At 29.3% G+C, this 17809-nt stretch overlaps 1 non-coding gene across 1 annotated transcript; it reads right to left on the bottom strand.

Annotated features, from left to right (window-relative positions):
• Nucleotides 1–16553: 16553 nt before the first annotated feature.
• LOC129898067 (U6 spliceosomal RNA) lies at nucleotides 16554–16656 on the bottom strand. Its single transcript, XR_008768985.1, has one exon. It is a non-coding gene; the product is annotated as a U6 spliceosomal RNA (small nuclear RNA).
• Between the last annotated feature and the right edge of the window lie 1153 nt (nucleotides 16657–17809).

Below are 17809 nucleotides of genomic sequence, written 5' to 3'. Positions count from 1 at the left end.
TGTGCCAGTTGGTGCATTTTTGATCCATATATGTAGGGAGAGAGGTGAGAGAGATAGTCAACATGTATCTTTGATACCAGATACATTTTGAAATATAAATATATAGGGAGAGGCAAGCGAGATGGGAAAGAGGTGAGGGAGAGAGTCGGTGTATTTTAGATACATGTGAATGCCGTTTGAATATAATGTATATAGAATAAATCATGCCTAATTTGACCCACATGTATGTGAGTGCACCGTGTGGTCACCTCTTTCCCAGTTCTATCATCTCAGATTGCCCATTAGCAACTATTAGGACCTTCGCATCTGCTTCACTAAAGTATAGGACACCTACATGCAATGAACTTGGGTTGGACATAGTTTGGGCTAAATCGAAATCCAAATAGAAATTTGATTTTTTTGGATCTTTGATTTACAAGTTGAATTCTAGATTTAACTTTTGAAACTTTTGAATAGGGTTTCGGATAAAGACTTTGAATTATTGGATACATGAAAATTAATATTTTATACTTTATATTTATTGTATCTCTTTTTTCACAAGGTAGGGATAAAATTGCGTACACACGTTCTCTTTAGAGGAATTACATTAAGTATGTCCTTGTATATTTATCCCTACCTATTAGACATAAGCTCATATACCTAATACTAAGTCCAATACCCTACTAAATCAGTTACTATATGCTTATCAAACTAATGAATAGTGCAAATTGATATGCATTCACTGAGATCGTATTTTCATTGTCATTTGAGCAGCACGCATAATTTTTTTAAGGGGTATCACCTTTTAAAATGAAAAATAATAATTAAAATAAATAAGCATATAAAATAGAACATAATATAAATAAAGCACAACTCAGGTATATTACTATAACTCTCCTCGATAAAATTTTATTTTTGTAATATAATCAAAATAACCTCATTAAAAATTATACTACACACCTTTTTCTATATAAGGCACCAACTTCTCGTTCTGCGGCTATCGTACTTTCTGTATCTGTGTCATTTACTAGATTTTGAGTTATATAATTATACCCAGTTCAAAAGAAGGCTATGGGAATAATCTATTAATTTTTTAGGAGTAACAATAGCAGAAGGTAAAATTAAGTTACAACCACATATAGCTAAAAAGGTACTAGATATGCCGGATAAATTAGATACAACCAAAGAACTTCAGAACTGTATGCTAAAACAGGTAGCAAAGGACAAAAACATTCTAATATAGAAGATATTAAACTAATTCAGCAAATAAAAGAAAAGGTTAAACATATACCAGATTTACAAATCTCCCTAGAAACAAACTATTTAATAGTACAAACTGATGGAAATCAGTTGGGATGGGGAGCTGTTTTAAAAACTAGACCAAATAAATACAGTGGTAAAAATGAAGAAAAAATATGTGCGTACCAAAGCGGTAAATATAAAGAAAAAGAAAATATGAGCAGTATAGACGCAGAAGTTTTAGCAATAATATATGGAATAAATAGTTTTAAATTATACATATTGAGTACCTGCACTTGATTTAGAAACAAACTTACCTTGGAAAGTCTCCAGTTGTTTCAGAAGTTTCATATTCTCTTGAATGAGAGCCTCATTTTTTGCATTTAGTCTTTTGAAGGCTTCTGTCATGGTAGAACAATGGTCGCAGAATATGATTTTGTCTGTGTCTTTTTGGATGTTGTATTGGGGTATTTGGGCTTGGCTTTGTCTGAGGGCTGGAGAAATGTAATAGTTTGGGCTTAAAATACCTTTGGCATAAAAATTCTTGCGTGCCAGAAATAATAGGAATAATAAATCTAGATAATATTGAAATAGAATTAATGAATATAGAAGAAAATAATACTAGCCTTATCTGTAATGAAGATAAACAATTTGGAACGGTTAAAGTGTTAGTTAGAATTAAAATTAAAGATATAGAAATAGAAACCTTAGCATTAGTAGACACAGGATGTACAAGTTGTCTTATAAATAAAAAGATATTGTCAAAAAAAAGTTTTAAAAACGTTTAAAGAACCTATATCAGCAATACAAATGGATGGAACTTATAATTTTTACAATCATTATATAGAAAAAGCCCAAATAAGCTTCATTAATACTTGTAATGAATTCTATAGACCTACTTATAGTATGTATAAAATACTAGCAAAAGACTTAGATATAAAAACCGACCTAGTAATAGATTTACATTTTCTCATACAAAATAATGGAAGTTGTTTGTTCTCTAGAGACGGAATAATGTTATTTAAAAAAACTACTTATACCCCAGTACAAACTGAAAAGTTTATTACAAAGGGAAGATCTAAAATAAATATAGAAGAAGAGAATGCCTGTTGTACAAATTGCACAAAAGGTCATCTAATGTACAGTAGTTCAAAAGGAGAAACTTCAATAAGATTTACAGACTATAATTATATAACTCAAAATCTAGTAGATGACACAGACACAGAAAGTACGATAGCCGCAGAACAAGAAGAAGGATTTATGAATATTGAGATAATACAAGAAGGCTGTGAAGTAGATAATGCTATAGAAATAGCTAAAGAATTATACAAAAACAATAAATACAGTATTTTTAAATGCAAAGGGTGTAAAAAAGGAGGAATGGATATAATAGAAACTATACAACATTTTAGAATTTCCCCAAAAAGAAACGATAATCTAACCTATAGACAAGAAAATATCGAAGAAGTAGATGATAATACTACAAATATAGATGAATCCTTAGATGACTTAATGTCCTTAGTAAGCTACAAAGAATTAATGAATGAGGCTACAAGTTCCCATAGTGCGAATCCCTTCCAAAGAACTAGTCCAACAGCAAATGTTACCCATACTTCAGGAAATCTCCCAAGGAAAGCGTGGCATACAACACAAGACCTAGAAATAAGAGATAACATTAAACCAGCAGGTAGACGAATGCCCCTAGAAGAACCAATTAAATTGCAAGAAGGAGGAAATAAAGGAAAAATACTTAATATAGCTGCTCATGATCCACAAATGTGGAATACAGTAATAGACGTATGGAAAGGAATAATAGTAGCAGACTTCATAAAAACATACCAAGAAACAGATGCAGAAACAATGTATAAATATTTAGAAACATTCCTAGGAGAATCATGCAAAGCAGTTTGGGAAGCATATAAACAGACTTACCCCCAAGAATTTCAGGGTTTAATAGAATTAGGATCAAATCCATATAATTTTGCTAATAAAATACATGTTTTACTAACAGGGGAAGATCCAAATAGTGGATTACTAACACTACAAAGAAATACAGTAATAAAATTAGAACAGTTAAGCATCACAAATTGGATGCATATTAAAGACTTTTTAAAAGATTATTTTTATTATTGCACAGTTAGTGGAAATACCTTTGATGACGAATTAGGTAAAAAATTATTTCATAAGTTACCCGGAGCTCTAAGAAGAGAAATAGAAGAAAGATGGTATAAAAGAGCAGGAGTAATACAAGACCCAAATGCTTTATGGTCAATAGGAAAAAAGATACAACATGTAATGGAGATATTACAAGAAAAATATACCAATATACAAATCCAGAAGCAACTTAAACAAAATGAAATGAACTTTTGTAAATCAGTTATTTATACAGCTCAAAGTTATGATAAAAAGATCACACAAACCAAAAAAGCATAAACGGCAAACATATTATAACCCAAAACCTTATAAACGTAAAAAATACTACCTAAAAAGATCATCAGCAAGAAAACCCTATCTAAATAAAGATAGACATGTCAGAAAATATAGAAGTGATAGAAACTACAAAAATAAATTGAAATGTTATACATGTGGAAGTATAGACCATCTAGCCAATATATGCCTCAAAAGAAATAATATTAGAACTAGAAACTCTCAATTAATAGAAGAACTGCAAGAGACACTTTTAAATGTAGACGAATGTATGTCAGATACAGAAAGTATATATTCCATTATAAGTGTTGAAGTACCAGAACAAACCCAATCTGAATCCTCTGACTCAGAAGAAGACAACCTAGTAAACAAAATAGGATTAGATAGAGGAATGCTAAATTTAGAAGACCTACAATTAAGTACTATGATGAACATAGGAAAAGAATGTAACCATAATTTTGAAAGACATAAAGGAATAGACAGTAACCAATGTAACATATGTAAATGGTACCCCAGTAGAACAAACAGAGCTAAATGCAATAATTATTATATGGAAGCATGCATTACATGTATAGATCTATATTTCTTTTCTGGGTATATTCTAAGATCTAAGTATTCTAGATTCTTTAATTGATCAATTTTTATTTATCCTCGAGAATTATTTTTCCAAATTACTCCGTATAAACTTTTTCTATATGCACTAAATCTAATGTCTGCCTGTATTTGGTTTATTTATTTGATAAATTCTGCACGAAGTTCGGTCTGTTTTTTATATAGAGCTTCTGAGGTATAAGGTTCTATTTTAAGTGTAGGTTTTTCTAATTGTTCTTTTAACCATTTAAGGTTTCTTTTTAGCTCAGATCTATATTTTTGTTCTTCGTATATACATTTTTGCCTTAATCTAATTCTTTTTATATATTCTAATGGCATTTATATTTTTATCCTAGTGGAATAGAGCCCAGTATTTTTTTATATTGTCGTATTCTAATTTCAGAATATACTAGTTGTGTTTCTAGATTTTTTAATTGAGTCTGTAGATAAGTTGTATGCTGGTCTGGGTAATACGAGGAGTATTGATTTATAACTAGTCTAAGTTCTTTTTCTGACTGCTTAACCTCTTCTTTTTTGGTCTTGTTCAACTGTTTGTACTCTCGGTATAAAATTTGTAGTTCTCTCCTTGTATGTTCTAAGGCTAGAATATTATGTAAAGGTCTTCTCGTTTAGTGTCCGCAGAAACTTCTCGCTCTGATACCAAATTAGATGGAAGGATGTTGTGTTGTTTCAATAAGGTAATATTTCGATATGACTGTGTAATTAAAATATTGTTGATAAAATTCAAGGTTTGTAAATAATTATTGTAAAATCCTACTCAGTACTCCCTTTCTCAACTTGTCTTGTCATGTTTATCTCTTAGTTTTACCATAATTTTCTTTTTTTTTAACTGAAGTACGTGGCGTTGTTACACCAGATCTACGAGTCTTCCGAAGGACTCTTTCGGTTGATAGTTCTGGTTTCTAGCCGATATAGTTTAGTTCATATTTACCCCTTTCATCTCTTCTTCTTAACTGATTTTTAATAATTTCATCTTTAACCCCACCCCGGATATATCTGACCACAATTATGTCCTTTGTTTAAATGGACTGTCAAGGCCAATTCGAATTCCTAGGAATTTACAGGTTAATCCATAGTCATTATTAAAAATTAAGAAGCTAACCATATACTAAGGACATCAAAATTAAATATGTTCAAACATTTACATGATAAAAACTTGTATTAACATAAGCATAAACACATATTTTTTGGGGAAAGTTAATTTGTGAAACTTAATAAGACTTACATGACTTCGACTGAGAGAGGTTTCTCTTTCGAGAACCCCGAAGAAAATGAAAGAGTTCAATCAGACGAAAACACAAATACAAGTCTAATAAGAACACCCAGTTCATAAGAAGGCTATGGGAATAATAATTACCAAGATGCTCAAGACCCGTATGAAGACGATGACTCGGGCATGAGTTTTGACTCTATTGTCCTTCATAATCTTGATACTTAGAAGCAAAGCATCTAAGAAGATAAAGACAAAAAAGAGACAAAGACATAAAGATAAATGAATAAGTGTGCCATGTGGGTATGCCCACAAATATTATGTGAGTGCTGTCACTTTATCACTATCCTCCAAAAGAGGGAAAAACTGTTAACAAAGCACACGTCCGTAGATAGTTAGTCAAAAAGTGATAAATTAATAATGCATGTGACGATGGGGCCCAATGAGCACCCGACGTGCATTATTAACCTTATCAACAAGTGTCGGCCATTTAAAAAGAAGGCCACGTAGTGATGTTTCTATCCTTTCATTTTACTATCTCTATCTCTATATAAGAGATAGTTGTGTGAATTAGAAAGACAGAATTTGAGAGAGAGACGCTCTAAATTTTAAGTGTGAGAAAAACCCTCTAACATATTCCCCTTCTCTTGTAAAATACCATCCCAAAAAACCTTTAAGATCACTCTCTTGGCTTTGGATTTCCCACTTTAAAGCACTAATAAGGTCTCCTCTAATTAATTGTCATTCTCTGATCTGATATATTTTATCTATAGAATCTATAGTTTCTACTATGTAAAGATAATCTTCTAATGCTTTTTTCAATTTTATAGCTGTCTGTTTTAGCTTAAATTCTCTATACAATAGCCAATATCTGGATCTACAGTCTCTATGAGCAGGATGTCTTTTCATGAAAATTGTCTAGCTTTGAGCTGGGTAATGAATTTATATTCTAGTCTAGAAATTATGTCTATAAGTTGTTCTAGTCTAAAATTATATATATTAGACTAGAACATAGGAAAAGAATATAACCACAAATAATAGGAACAATTAAGAGGAAAAGCAAGAATGGTAATTAATTATAAAAGGTTAAATGATAACACTAAAACAGATGCATATAAATTATCAGACAAAAATGAACTAATAAATCGAATACAAGGTAAAAAGTTCTTTAGTAAATTTGACTGTAAATCAGGATATTGACAGATAAAAATGCACCCAAAAAGTATAGAATGGACAACATTCACATGTCCAGAAGGACATTTTGAATGGCTAGCCATGCCTTTCGGATTAAAAACCGCACCACCTATATTTCAAAGAAAAATGGATGCCATATTCAGAGACTATAAACACTTCGTATTAGTATATGTGGATGATGTATTAGTATTTAGCAGAGACATACAAGAACATCTAGGACACTTACAAACAGTGTTTAGGTTATTTGTTAAAAATGGTATCATAATTAGTAAAAAGAAAATGGAACTATGTAAGACTCATATTAATTTTTTAGGAGTAACAATAGGACAAGGTAAAATTAAGTTACAACCACATATAGCTAAAAAGGTACTAGATATGCCGGATAAATTAGATACAACCAAAGAACTTCAGAAATTTTTAGGATTAGTAAATTATGCTAGAAATTTTATTAAAGACTTAGGAAAAATAGCAGGACCACTGTATGCTAAAACAGGTAGCAAAGGACAAAAAATTTTAATATAGAAGATATTAAACTAATTCAGCAAATAAAAGAAAAGGTTAAACATATACCAGATTTACAAATCCCCCTAGAAACAGACTATTTAATAGTACAAACTGATGGAAGTCAGTTGGAATGGGGAGCTGTTTTAAAAACTAGACCAAATAAATACAGTGGTAAAAATGATGAAAAAATATGTGCGTACCAAAGCGGTAAATATAAAGAAAAAGAAAATATGAGCAGTATAGACGCAGAAGTTTTAGCAATAATATATGGATTAAATAGTTTTAAATTATACATATTAAATAAATCAGAAGTATTATTAGAACGGATTGTAAAGCAATAGTAACTTTCACCAGACAATCAATAGTAAAGCAAGTAGTAAAAGAAGATGGTTAAATTTTATGTATGTTATATCTATATACAGTAATATAGTTTTTGAATATGTAAAAGGAAAAGATAATGATTTAGCTGATCAGTTAAGTAGGTTGCAACTAAAAACTAATTAAATAACTATATTTCAGCATGAGATCAACTGGCCAACAGCCAGCAGACAAAGGCAAGGGAATAGCCCCAGCAGACTCATACGCGCAGACATTGCTTGGTAAGATTAATTTTAGACCTCAGGGAACCATTGAGATGATGGAAAGAATTTACTTCGGTAAATTTAATTTAATATCTTATCCTCAATGTAACCTATCTTTTAGAATACTCCCAGAATGTAATATAGATAAGACTCAAAAATATTTAGTAGACAACTTATGGATAGCATATAACAAACAAGACACTAAACATTTTATTGCAGCCAACAATGCTTTATGTCAATATTTTTCAGACAAAAATAGAGAAAATAAATTTAAATACTATGTAGTCATACATGGAAAAACTAATGGAGTTTTTCAGACTTGGTTAGAAGTAGTAGACTCTATAAATGGGATAAAAAATCCTCTTTTTAAAGGTTTTAATAATTTTACAGAAGTCTTAGACTATGCCAGATGTATTTTAGGCCCAAACTATTACATTTCTCCAGTCCTCAGACAAAGCCAAGCCCAAATACCCCAATACAACATCCAAAAAGACACAGACAAAATCATATTCTGCGACCATTGTTCTACCATGACTGAAGCCTTCAAAAGACTAAATGCAAAAAATGAGGCTCTCATTCAAGAGAATATGAAACTTCTGAAACAACTAGAGACTTTCCAAGGTAAGTTTGTTTCTAAATCAAGTGCAGGTACTCAGACAGAAGACTTGAGTTCTCCATCTCAACCAAAAATGGATGAGAAGGGTGTGCATTCCTCTCTGAATGCTCAGAAATCTACTATACCAGATCAAGATATAGCTAGTCCGGCTCATTTTAATAGTTCTTTAATCTGTTTACTAAATTCTTCTATATCTTCATTATTAGCTTCTATAGCAACAGTCTTTATGGTATATTCTAGGTTAATTATTTCTAATTTACACATGACCTTGTTATTATCCCAATGTACTAGGGGTCTTTCTCCAATTATTTCCATTTCATCTAGTATTGAAATTATTTTATCTAAGTCTTTAGGGTTATTTATTTTTCCTAGTGCGTTTATTCCTTTTTGAAAATTATAGAATTCTGTCTCTATATTTATTAGTGTCTAATATTTTTCTATATCTTCTAAGTATGTATCTTCTAAGTATTCTTCCTGTTCTTCATACAGGTTTTTTGTGGTACATGTATTTCCTTTTGTGCAATCTGTACAACAGGCATTCTCTTCTTCTATATTTATTTTAGATCTTCCCTTTGTAATAAACTTTTCAGTTTGTACTGGGGTATAAGTAGTATTTTTAAATAACATTATTCCGTCTCTAGAGAACAAACAACTTCCATTATTTTGTATGAGGAAATGTAAACCTATTACTAGGTCGGTTTTTATATCGAAGTCTTTTGCTAGTATTTTATACATACTATAAGTAGGTCTATAGAATTCATTACAAGTATTAATGAAGCTTATTTGGGCTTTTTCTATATAATGATTGTAAAAATTATAAGTTCCATCCATTTGTATTGCTGATAGAGGTTCTTTAAACGTTTTTAAAACTCTTTTTGGCAATATCTTTTTATTTATAAGACAACTTGTACATCCTATGTCTACTAATGCTAAGGTTTCTATTTCTATATCTTTAATTTTAATTCTAACTAACACTTTAACCGTTCCAAATTATTTATCTTCATTACAGATAAGGCTAGTATTATTTTCTTCTATATTCATTAATTCTGTTTCAATATTATCTAGATGTATTGTTCCTATTATTTCTTCTTCTTCTTCTATTTTTGTTTTACCTTTTTCTAGATATATTAATCTTTGTTCTATTTCATTTATTCTGGTTTCTAGGGTTATTAATCTTAAATCTGTTACTGAGTCTTTTATAACTGCTTTATTTTGTTGTTGTTCCTTTTGCTTCCCTATTTTTATTTCGAATTTATTTTCTATACATGTAATGCATGCTTCCAAATAACAATTATTGCATTTAGCTCTGTTTGTTCTACTGGGGTACCATTTACATATGTTACATTGGTTACTGTCTATTCCTTTATGTCTTTCAAAATTATGGTTACATTCTTTTTCTATGTTCATCATAGTACTTAATTGTAGGTCTTCTAAATTTAGCATTCCTCTATCTAATCCTATTTCGTTTACTAGGTTGTCTTCTTCTGAGTCAGAGGATTCAGATTGGGTTTGTTCTGCTACTTCAACACTTATAATGGAATATATACTTTCTATATCTGACATACATTCGTCTACATTTAAAAGTGTCTCTTGCAGTTCTTCTATTAATTGAGAGTTTCTAGTTCTAATATTATTTCTTTTGAGGCATATATTGGCTAGATGGTCTATACTTCCACATGTATAACATTTCAATTTATTTTTGTAGTTTCTATCACTTCTATATTTTTTGACATGTCTATCTTTATTTAGATAGGGTTTTCTTGCTGATGATCTTTTTAGGTAGTATTTTTTACGTTTATAAGGTTTTGGGTTATAATATGTTTGCCATTTATGCTTTTTTGGTTTGTGTGATCTTTTATCATAACTTTGAGCTGTATAAATAACTGATTTACAAAAGTTCATTTCATTTTGTTTAAGTTTCTTTTGGATTTGTATATTGGTATATTTTTCTTGTAATATCTCCATTACATGTTGTATCTTTTGTCCTATTGACCATAAAGCATTTGGGTCTTGTATTACTCCTGCTCTTTTATACCATCTTTCTTCTATTTCTCTTCCTAGAGCTCCGGGTAACTTATGAAATAATTTTTTACCTAATTCGGCATCAAAGGTATTTCCACTAACTGTGCAATAATAAAAATAATCTTTTAAAAAGTCTTTAATATGCATCCAATTTGTGATGCTTAACTGTTCTAATTTTATTACTGTATTTCTTTGTAGTGTTAGTAATCCACTATTTGGATCTTCCCCTGTTAGTAAAACATGAATTTTATTAGCAAAATTTTATGGATTTGGTCCTAATTCTATTAAACCCTGAAATTCTTGGGGGTAAGTCTGTTTATATGCTTCCCAAACTGCTTTGCATGATTCTCCTAGGAATGTTTCTAAATATTTATACATTGTTTCTGCATCTGTTTCTTGGTATGTTTTTATCTGCTACTATTATTCCTTTCCATACGTCTATTATTGTATTCCACATTTGTGGATCATGAGCTGCTATATTAAGTATTTTTCCTTTATTTCCTCCTTCTTGCAATTTAATTGGTTCTTCTAGGGGCATTCGTCTACCTGCTGGTTTAATGTTATCTCTTATTTCTAGGTCTTGTGTTGTATGCCACGCTTTCCTTGGGAGATTTCCTGAAGTATGGATAACATTTGCTGCTGGACTAGTTCTTTGGAAGGGACTCGCACTATGGGAACTTGTAGCCTCATTCATTAATTCTTTGTAGCTTACTAAGGACATTAAGTCATCTAAGGATTCATCTATATTTGTAGTATTATCATCTACTTCTTCGATATTTTCTTGTCTATAGGCTAGATTATCCTTTCTTTTGGGGCAAATTCTAAAATGTTGTATAGTTTTTATTATATCCATTCCTCCTTTTTTACACCTTTTGCATTTAAAAACACTGTATTTATTGTTTTTGTATAATTCTTTAGCTATTTCTATAGCATTATCTACTTCACAGCCTTCTTGTATTATCTCAAAATTCATAAATCCTTCTTCTTGTTCTGCGGCTATCGTACTTTCTGTGTCTATGTCATCTACTAGATTTTGAGTTATATAATTATAGTCTGTAAATCTTATTGAAGTTTCTCCTTTTGAACTAGTGTACATTAGATGATTTTTAGGGGCAAATGATTTAGGTTTACTTAATTTGTCTAAATTCCATTCTAATCCTGCGTATTCTTCTGGATTTATTTTAATAGGTTTGATTGATTTTATTCCTTTGTTTCCCATTACTTCTACTACATCATTCACTTGTAATTTGAATTTCGTATTACTATTTAACGTCAGTTTTCCTATAAATCCTAAACACATCAATAAATTATTACCACTAATCATTTCTTCATAGCCTTTGATTTGTATTCCTATCTTAATATTGTTACCAAAATCTTTTAAATTCATCAGAAAGTCTGAGCTAATATAAAATATTCCTCCGTTGCTAGTCATATCTACTTCAGTTAGTCCTATTATAGATTTCTTTAAGTCTGTCCATCTATCATCATATATTACTAGTAATACTTTTGTACCTAAATTTTTTCTAGTTAATCCTTTAATTTCTATAACAATTAATCCCATATGCATCATCATAAGTCTAGGATTTTTTATTTTTTAAAAAAAATTGGGAGTTACTAAGTTTAAGACAGAGCAATTTTCTCCTAGGGCTGAAATTTGTTCTTCTCTATAGTGTCTATATAATTGATTGTCTCTTGAGAAACATCCTACTTTGTATAAAGTCTTTGGGTTTAGTAGTTTTAATTAATTTTGCTGAAAAATTTATAAATTATTATCTACGTCTACTATTTCTTTTAATTCATGGTTTTGTTCTTCATTAGGGTTTCTTCTACTAGATAGTATTCTTGATATAAGATTATTTCCTATTCGATTATCTGAGTAACTTACACTTGGTCTGCCTCTTTGGATATTTTCTTCGCCTGTTGGTCTAGACTTGTGTGAAAAAAGGTCCATGGTTGTGATTTTTTAACAACTTGTATTTTTTCTTTTTGTGGAGTTATTTCTATTCGTTTTAATTGGTTTACCAAAGCGTCTATTTCTTTGTTAGGGAGTTGAAGTGGTTGTACTTCGAGTTGTTGTTTTTCTTTAAGTAGTTTGTCTAATTTAATATTTAAATCTATGAGCTAGTGGTTATGATCGATTCGATAGAAAGGAAGGAGTTGTATTATTTTATTTTACCACTATTTTATCAGACACATTGGCTGGAACGTGCTTTGTAAGTCCTACTGGTTCGTCATGGTATTGCTTTGAAATTTCTATTGCCTTTTTATAGTTTATTTCTTCTTCATTCATGAAAGAGAAATTTGTTCTAGTCTTCTTACTATTTCTTTTAAACTGTTTACTTCTAAGATTATATATTCTATCTGTTCTGTTATTTTAGTTATCACTTGATGATTTTGTATTTCTACTTCTTTAGGTTTTTCTAGAATTGTTTTTATTAACTTTTCTATTTCTGTTTTTGTAGGTATTTTTTCAAGGTTGAACTTAGTATTTAGGAAATGAATTTTTCTATCTACTTCTAGTTGTTGCGTTTTAAGGAAGTCGAAGTTTTGTTCTAACTTGCTTAGAGTTTTTGTTTGTTTATTTATGATGGATTCTATTGTTTCTAGGAGCCGTATTATTACTTTATCTTTTAGTTGAGTATTATCACTAAGATTTATAATTAAGTCTACTAATGTATTATGATGTTTGTCTTCAGAGTATAATATATGTTCTCCTTGTGAATATATATATATATATATATATATATATATATATATATATATATATATATATATATATATATATATATATATATATATATATATATATATATATGAAAGCATCAACATTCTTCCTTTAAAGAGTCTCATATTATCTTATCGCAATGTTAACATTATATATATATATATATGAAAGCATCAACATTCTTCCTTTAAAGAGTCTCATATTATCTTATCGCAATGTTAACATTATGGTACTTTGGACAGACTGATTTGCATTTTGATAAACTTCTAAGAGGTCCCCTGTTCGAACCTGGACTATGTATTATTTTGCAGGGGAGAAAATTAGTTAAGGTGCTTAACCAATTGAGCAATATGTATACATATTTAATAAAATTTTACGATAAAGCAGTGTCGCGTGACACCCCTCAATATAATATAAATTCACCCTAACATTTGAGAAATTGTGGCACTGGATCCTTAAAGAAGCATATTAATTTTTGAGTTTTAAATCACATAAAATTTGTAAAAAGTAATCGACTTGAATATAAACTATTAGTAGTATGATTTTATTTTGTTTAGATTAGATTAGACATTTCTTGACAATAATTTCATTGTTTGCATGAATATTTTATACATCTAATTGCGGTGAGATTGAAAAATTAAGAAAACTTAACAAGAACGCTATATTAGGGTGTTCATTTTTGTAAGAAGAACTAAACTGATTAATTTAAAATCGAACTATTCAAAATAACTAAATTGATTAATTTGGAATCGAACTTAGATCAAATTCTAGTTTTAATATCTTGAATTCTAGTGGCACATTAAGAGCCAATAATACTACATGGGCGGTGATATGACACCAAATACGAGCAGCTTGGAAATGGTACTTTTTAACATAACCATCAATATTTGTTGGGCGCTTTTTCTTTATAGTTTCTTCGTAGTGGACTCTCAGAGATGGAATTGGTAGTCCACGTACAGATTTAGTCGAATGCATTAAATTTTATTTAAATAGTATATATATATATTAAATTTACAATTTAATTATTATCAAGTAAAATCTTCATTATAGAATTCAGAATTTCTAAAATTGAAATTTTAACTTCACCTTCGTGTTCACCACTTTTTAGTTAAAACGTAATATCCCCTTTAGTGATGCGTGAAAAATGGATGGAGTTCCACATTTTATGAGACAATTTATCATAAAACAAAAATTCACAATCAATAATTTAATTATTCCAATTTATTGTTATTTGATAGTGATTTAAAAGGTATTTTGGGGTGAAGCGCACCAAAAACATACTAGTAGGATGCAAATATAGCTAATTTTCATGCGCACAATCTCCTTTTTATATTTTATTTTCGTTTCTCTCTTTAACTTGTACTCTGCAAATTAGTTTTTGACTTTAGAATTACTTTTGGCATTAATCTAGTATAGATATTGTTCTAATTTCTAAAGTCTCTATTCCAAAAATATATATATTTGTTTTTGATGAATATTTATGGTTTTTTTTTTCTAGTTTTGCTTCCAAATAATGCCTTTATATTATTTTCTGAATCATGGGGAACTAGAATATCACTCTTACAACTTTAAGTATGTTCTATCATAATGATGTTATAGGTGTAATGCATCTTTACGTTTTTCAGTTTTTCACCTAAGAAAAATATTGAAGAATCGTGTTTTTCAACAATAAGAGTTTAATTTATATCCACGTGAAGACAATTTCTTTACAAATCAAGTAACTTAATGAACAAATACCTTTTAGTGTTTAACTTATATCCACCGAAGGCATAGACAATGTTTTTACACAATCAAGTAACTTAATGAACAAATATCTTTTACTAATGAGTTATCAACTATTTTCACCTTATCTCTTTCTTTTCTAACTTTTAATGGTGTGTTGCAGATTGTTTCAATCGAGTAAAAAACTCAGAATAAAACGAAAAAGATATGAAATCTTTTGAATATTTGGTAAACAATAAATGTAGAGTCCTAATTACCTTTTACCATTATTTTCCTTATCTATAATTTAAATGTAAAAGAAATTTAAAATTCTTAAAAACTACTCGTAATTGCCCATTTAGTGCTTTAAAACGCATGCAATCATGCATTTTTCAACAACATTAATGTCATATAAGTTCAGTCAATAGTCAGAGGTGTTTAAAATATTGAGCTTAAATGAATTTAAGGATTCAATTGACAAAATTATAAATATAAGGGTCCAATTGACAAACAGAGCCAACTACAAGGGTCTCCAAGTCATTCCACTTTTTTTTTTTTGGTTAAGTTTTGATATTACTATTATTTTGAAGTTATCTTTTCAAATTGAATTTACAGTTTTGACAAAATTCAGCTGTGATTTCCAACAAGATTTGTTATTTTATTTTTGATGTTACTATATCTGAAGATTACGATTTCACTATTATTAGAAAAATGTAGAAATTTGAAGAAAAGTAACAAATAAGAAAAAATAAGATACTAACAAATAAGAAATATGAATAATTTAATTTTAAAAAATAAATGTAAAATGTAATATGTATGCTCTTTTGGCCTACACTTTAATTCCTCTACACTACAAAAAGAGTGAAGTCATTGTTCATGCCACTTGGTATTGCATAGGATATTTTGATTGAAAAAGTTATAGTACATGCGGTAACAACAACTCCTTATAATTAAGAAAAGATTGTACAAATTTCATAGTGTTAAGAGCTAATTATGTTTTATTTTCACTTTTTTCTAAATTATAAAAATCCCTTAAATTTGGTGGAATCTGGATACATTCCAAAATGTCCCGATACATCGCGTAAAGTGATGTATCCAATCAATACATTGCGTAAAATAATGTAGCCGATCGATACATCGAGTAAAGTGATGTATCCGATGTCCCGATACATCACATAAATTTATTCGACCGATACATTACGTAAAGTGATGTATCTGAGAATAGTAGAGTAGAGACTTTATAATTTTTTCAAATAGTAGAAAATTTTAGAGAATATGATAAAATAAGTTGTATATTTAGGTAATTTTTTCTATAATTAAAGTATTACACTAACAAAGCGTGGATAACAGGAAGGAGAAGGTTAGTTCAAAATTAAAGTAAAAAAAATTAGAGTTTAACTTCTACCAACTTAAAAGAATAATTGACGCTATTAGATTATTGAAAAGATAACTATGCATAGTCATTCATAAGAAATAAGATTAATAAATTGAAAATAAATTAGATACCATGTTAAAATATATTTATAATGTAAAAACTCTTTACATGGCAAGTGTACATAAGTTAAATTTAGAATATGCACAATTTTCTGTTCTGTTTTGCTAATCCACCATCTCATGCATTGCTTAAAAGAAATTCAAAGTATTGAAATACACACTAATTGTGAATGGAGTGACCGATGCCTGGACTGTGCCCTGGCCCCGTTGGTCCAAAATCATCCATCTTCTCAACAACTTTTACACTTTCTGTTGCTGGATCATTTATCGATTTGTGTATGTCATTTTTGCTGAGGGACCATGCTAATCTTGTTTGTATCTTTCCAATTTTATCATATGTACCTGAAAGGACAACTGTTTGTGTTGATGATATAGAAGACGATGAAATTTCCACGCTTACCACTTTCAGTTTTTTCGACTTTAGGTGCCTAATTGCTTCCACACATAAAATCTCATGACTAAACAAGATCAACACAAGGATGACAACACAAAATCGAATGACATTAGTGTTTGTTACAATAACCATAGTATTATGCTAGGAATTGGTAAGTGAAAAAGTAGAACAAGAAGAGAAAAGTTGGATATTGGAATTAAGAAGCTAGCTATAGCTTTTGTACAAGGTTATAAGACAATACTTGTTATTACAACTGTAGTATATATAGAATTCATGGAAAGAGGGAATGTTAGTATATAGATTTATAGAATAATAAAAAGTGATAAGGTTTTGAGACGTGAATAATCGAACAATGAAATGCATAGTACTTTTTGGCTTATTTATGCATTTCATAAACATTTAAATGCTTACAAGTGTTTATAAGTTAAAATTAATCAATAATTAAAATTGATCAATAATCATAAGATGGTTACCCCAATTAATTTATGATTTTCTAGTTTACAAATATTTTTTCTTATAGATTGTGTACTATTTGATCCTTAATATATTCTCAAATATCTTTTATCAAATAAAACCCTTAAATGCATTTGCGTTTTATATCACACTCCATCCTTTTCCTTATAAAAATACTTTAAAATATATAATTTTGTAAATACAGAGAGAGAGAGAGTGCATTTTAGTCATTTTATCAAAAAATAACTTATTAATATTTTTTTATAGAACATATTAAATGTACTATCAATTTTAACATTTTTATCCAAATAGAGTACATAATTATTTATTTATAAAATTATATTCAACACTTAAAATTTCTTGTTATCACTTAATGCTTATTAACTATTCACATTCAGGTAATCCAAATATGCTCTATTTTTGAAAAGATATTGCTTATATATTATTATGGAGATTATAAAAAGTACTTGTTCAAAGAGTACAACAAAGTGAGCCAATGGATATTAGCAAATTGACAACAAAGTGAGCCAATGGATATTAGCAAATTGACATAGAGCATGTATGGTCAAGTGGTTGTGAGGTCAAAAACATTTTTTTTAGAGAGAAAATTATTCTTTTAAGGAAAATTAATGTGTTTGATCAATCAATTTAACATACT

Source organism: Solanum dulcamara, chromosome 7 (genome assembly GCF_947179165.1).
Source record: "Solanum dulcamara chromosome 7, daSolDulc1.2, whole genome shotgun sequence".
Taxonomy (NCBI): domain Eukaryota; kingdom Viridiplantae; phylum Streptophyta; class Magnoliopsida; order Solanales; family Solanaceae; genus Solanum; species Solanum dulcamara.
This window is presented reverse-complemented; position numbering and strand designations above follow the sequence as displayed.